Raw genomic sequence first — 5722 nt, 5'->3', positions numbered from 1 at the left:
CCAGTATAGTGCCATTAATACTATATTTATCCTTTATGTCACCTGAAATAGTGACTCCTAGATCCCTTTCCTCCTCAGTAGTTCCCAGTATAGTGCCATTAATACTATATTTATCCTGTCACCTGAAATAGTGACTCCTAGATCCCTTTCCTCCTCAGTAGTTTCCAGTATAGTGCCATTAATACTATATTTATCCTTTATGTCACCTGAGATAGTGACTCCTAGATCCCTTTCCTCCTCAGTAGTCCCAGTATAGTGCCATTAATACTATATGTATCCTTTATGTCACCTGAGATAGTGACTCCTAGATCCCTTTCCTCCTCAGTAGTATCCAGTATAGTGCCATTAATACTATATTTATCCTTTATGTCACCTGAAATAGTGACTCCTAGATCCCTTTCCTCCTCAGTAGTATCCAGTATAGTGCCATTATACTATATTTATCCTTTATGTCACCTGAAATAGTGACTCCTAGATCCCTTTCCTCCTCAGTAGTTCCCAGTATAGTGCCATTAATACTATATTTATCCTTTATGTCACCTGAGATAGTGACTCCTAGATCCCTTTCCTCCTCAGTAGTTCCCAGTATAGTGCCATTAATACTATATTTATCCTTTATGTCACCTGAAATAGTGACTCCTAGATCCCTTTCCTCCTCAGTAGTTCCCAGTATAGTGCCATTAATACTATATTTATCCTTTATGTCACCTGAGATAGTGACTCCTAGATCCCTTTCCTCCTCAGTAGTTCCCAGTATAGTGTCATTAATACTATATTTATCCTTTATGTCACCTGAAATAGTGACTCCTAGATCCCTTTCCTCCTCAGTAGTTTCCAGTATAGCGCCATTAATACTATATTTATCCTTTATGTCACCTGAGATAGTGACTCCTAGATCCCTTTCCTCCTCAGTAGTTTCCAGTATAGTGCCATTAATACTATATTTATCCTTTATGTCACCTGAGATAGTGACTCCTAGATCCCTTTCCTCCTCAGTAGTTCCCAGTATAGTGCCATTAATACTATATTTATCCTTTATGTCACCTGAGATAGTGACTCCTAGATCCCTTTCCTCCTCAGTAGTTTCCAGTATAGTGCCATTAATACTATATTTATCCTTTATGTCACCTGAAATAGTGACTCCTAGATCCCTTTCCTCCTCAGTAGTTCCCAGTATAGTGCCATTAATACTATATTTATCCTTTATGTCACCTGAAATAGTGACTCCTAGATCCCTTTCCTCCTCAGTAGTTTCCAGTATAGTGCCATTAATACTATATTTATCCTTTATGTCACCTGAGATAGTGACTCCTAGATCCCTTTCCTCCTCAGTAGTTCCCAGTATAGTGCCATTAATACTATATTTATCCTTTATGTCACCTGAGATAGTGACTCCTAGATCCCTTTCCTCCTCAGTAGTTCCCAGTATAGTGTCATTAATACTATATTTATCCTTTATGTCACCTGAAATAGTGACTCCTAGATCCCTTTCCTCCTCAGTAGTTTCCAGTATAGCGCCATTAATACTATATTTATCCTTTATGTCACCTGAGATAGTGACTCCTAGATCCCTTTCCTCCTCAGTAGTTTCCAGTATAGTGCCATTAATACTATATTTATCCTTTATGTCACCTGAGATAGTGACTCCTAGATCCCTTTCCTCCTCAGTAGTTCCCAGTATAGTGCCATTAATACTATATTTATCCTTTATGTCACCTGAAATAGTCACTCCTAGATCCCTTTCTTCCTCAGTAGTTCCCAGTATAGTGCCATTAATACTATATTTATCCTTTATCTCACCTGAAATAGTGACTCCTAGATCCCTTTCCTCCTCAGTAGTTCCCAGTATACTGCCATTAATACTATATTTATCCCTTATGTCACCTGAGATAGTGACTCCTAGATCCCTTTCCTCCTCAGTAGTTTCCAGTATAGTGCCATTATTACTATATTTATCCTTTATGTCACCTGAGATAGTGACTCCTAGATCCCTTTCCTCCTCAGTAGTTTCCAGTATAGTGCCATTATTACTATATTTATCCTTTATGTCACCTGAGATAGTGACTCCTAGATCCCTTTCCTCCTCAGTAGTTTCCAGTATACTGCCATTAATACTATATTTATCCTTTGTCACCTGAGATAGTGACTCCTAGATCCCTTTCCTCCTCAGTAGTTTCCAGTATAGTGCCATTAATACTATATTTATCCTTTATGTCACCTGAGATAGTGACTCCTAGATCCCTTTCCTCCTCAGTAGTTCCCAGTATAGTGCCATTACTACTATATTTATCCTTTATGTCACCTGAGATAGTGACTCCTATATCCCTTTCCTCCTCTGTAGTCTCCAGTATAGTGCCATTAATACTATATTTATCCTTTATGTCACCTGAAATAGTGACTCCTAGATCCCTTTCCTCCTCAGTAGTTTCCAGTATAGTGCCATTAATACTATATTTATCCTTTATGTCACCTGAGATAGTGACTCCTAGATCCCTTTCCTCCTCAGTAGTTTCCAGTATACTGCCATTAATACTATATTTATCCTTTATGTCACCTGAGATAGTGACTCCTAGATCCCTTTCCTCCTCAGTAGTTTCCAGTATAGTGCCATTAATACTATATTTATCCTTTATGTCACCTGAGATAGTGACTCCTAGATCCCTTTCCTCCTCAGTAGTTTCCAGTATAGTGCCATTAATACTATATATTTATCCTTTATGTCACCTGAAATAGTGACTCCTAGATCCCTCTCCTCCTCAGTAGTTTCCAGTATAGTGCCATTAATACTATATTTACCCTTTATGTCACCTGAAATAGTGACTCCTAGATCCCTTTCCTCCTCCGTAGTTTCCAGTATAGTGCCATTATTACTATATTTATCCTTTATGTCACCTGTAATAGTGACTCCTAGATCCCTTTCCTCCTCAGTAGTTTCCAGTATAGTGCCATTAATACTATATTTATCCTTTATGTCACCTGAGATAGTGACTCCTATATCCCTTTCCTCCTCAGTAGTTTCCAGTATAGTGCCATTAATACTATATTTATCCTTTATGTCACCTGAGATAGTGACTCCTAGATCCCTTTCCTCCTCAGTAGTTTCCAGTATAGTGCCATTAATACTATATATTTATCCTTTATGTCACCTGAAATAGTGACTCCTAGATCCCTCTCCTCCTCAGTAGTTTCCAGTATAGTGCCATTAATACTATATTTACCCTTTATGTCACCTGAAATAGTGACTCCTAGATCCCTTTCCTCCTCCGTAGTTTCCAGTATAGTGCCATTATTACTATATTTATCCTTTATGTCACCTGTAATAGTGACTCCTAGATCCCTTTCCTCCTCAGTAGTTTCCAGTATAGTGCCATTAATACTATATTTATCCTTTATGTCACCTGAGATAGTGACTCCTAGATCCCTTTCCTCCTCAGTAGTTTCCAGTATAGTGCCATTAATACTATATTTATCCTTTATGTCACCTGAGATAGTGACTCCTAGATCCCTTTCCTCCTCAGTAGTTTCCAGTATAGTGCCATTAATACTATATTTATCCTTTATGTCACCTGAAATAGTGACTCCTAGATCCCTTTCCTCCTCAGTAGTCCCCAGTATAGTGCCATTATTACTATATTTATCATTTATGTCACCTGAGATAGTGACTCCTAGATCCCTTTCCTCCTCAGTAGTTTCCAGTATAGTGCCATTAATACTATATTTATCCTTTATGTCACCTGAGATAGTGACTCCTAGATCCCTTTCCTCCTCAGTAGTTTCCAGTATAGTGCCATTAATACTATATTTATCCTTTATGTCACCTGAGATAGTGACTCCTAGATCCCTTTCCTCCTCAGTAGTCCCCAGTATAGTGCCATTATTACTATATTTATCCTTTATGTCACCTGAAATAGTGACTCCTAGATCCCTTTCCTCCTCAGTAGTTTCCAGTATAGTGCCATTAATACTATATTTATCCTTTATGTCACCTGAAATAGTGACTCCTAGATCCCTTTCCTCCTCAGTAGTTTCCAGTATAGTGTCATTAATACTATATTTATCCTTTATGTCACCTGAGATAGTGACTCCTAGATCCCTTTCCTCCTCAGTAGTTTCCAGTATAGTGCCATTAATACTATTTTTATCCCTTATGTCACCTGAAATAGTGACTCCTAGATCCCTTTCCTCCTCAGTAGTTTCCAGTATAGTGCCATTAATACTATATTTATCCTTTATGTCACCTGAAATAGTGACTCCTAGATCCCTTTCCTCCTCAGTAGTTTCCAGTATAGTGTCATTAATACTATATTTATCCTTTATGTCACCTGAGATAGTGACTCCTAGATCCCTCTCCTCCTCAGTAGTTTCCAGTATAGTGCCATTATTACTATATTTATCCTTTATGTCACCTGAGATAGTGACTCCTAGATCCCTTTCCTCCTCAGTAGTTCCCAGTATAGTGCCATTAATACTATATTTATCCTTTATGTCACCTGAAATAGTGACTCCTAGATCCCTTTCCTCCTCAGTAGTTTCCAGTATAGTGCCATTAATACTATATTTATCCTTTATGTCACCTGAGATAGTGACTCCTAGATCCCTTTCCTCCTCAGTAGTTTCCAGTATAGTGCCATTAATACTATATTTATCCTTTATGTCACCTGAGATAGTGACTCCTAGATCCCTTTCCTCCTCAGTAGTTTCCAGTATAGTGCCATTAATACTATATTTATCCTTTATGTCACCTGAGATAGTGACTCCTAGATCCCTTTCCTCCTCAGTAGTCCCCAGTATAGTGCCATTATTACTATATTTATCCTTTATGTCACCTGAAATAGTGACTCCTAGATCCCTTTCCTCCTCAGTAGTTTCCAGTATAGTGCCATTAATACTATATTTATCCTTTATGTCACCTGAAATAGTGACTCCTAGATCCCTTTCCTCCTCAGTAGTTTCCAGTATAGTGTCATTAATACTATATTTATCCTTTATGTCACCTGAGATAGTGACTCCTAGATCCCTCTCCTCCTCAGTAGTTTCCAGTATAGTGCCATTATTACTATATTTATCCTTTATGTCCCCTGAAATAGTGACTCCTAGATCCCTTTCCTCCTCAGTAGTTCCCAGTATAGTGCCATTAATACTATATTTATCCTTTATGTCACCTGAAATAGTGACTCCTAGATCCCTTTCCTCCTCAGTAGTTTCCAGTATAGTGCCATTAATACTATATTTATCCTTTATGTCACCTGAGATAGTGACTCCTAGATCCCTTTCCTCCTCAGTAGTTTCCAGTATAGTGCCATTAATACTATATTTATCCTTTATGTCACCTGAAATAGTGACTCCTAGATCCCTTTCCTCCTCAGTAGTTTCCAGTATAGTGCCATTATTACTATATTTATCCTTTATGTCACCTGAAATAGTGACTCCTAGATCCCTTTCCTCCTCAGTAGTTTCCAGTATAGCGCCATTAATACTATTTTTATCCCTTATGTCACCTGAAATAGTGACTCCTAGATCCCTTTCCTCCTCAGTAGTTTCCAGTATAGTGCCATTATTACTATATTTATCCTTTATGTCACCTGAAATAGTGACTCCTAGATCCCTTTCCTCCTCAGTAGTTTCCAGTATAGTGCCATTATTACTATATTTATCCTTTATGTCACCTGAAATAGTGACTCCTAGATCCCTTTCCTCCTCAGTAGTTTCCAGTATAGCGCCA

This window comes from Pseudophryne corroboree, chromosome 11 (genome assembly GCF_028390025.1).
Source record: "Pseudophryne corroboree isolate aPseCor3 chromosome 11, aPseCor3.hap2, whole genome shotgun sequence".
Classification (NCBI taxonomy): domain Eukaryota; kingdom Metazoa; phylum Chordata; class Amphibia; order Anura; family Myobatrachidae; genus Pseudophryne; species Pseudophryne corroboree.
The sequence above is the reverse complement of the archived record's forward strand: the minus strand, read 5'-3'. Positions refer to the sequence as shown.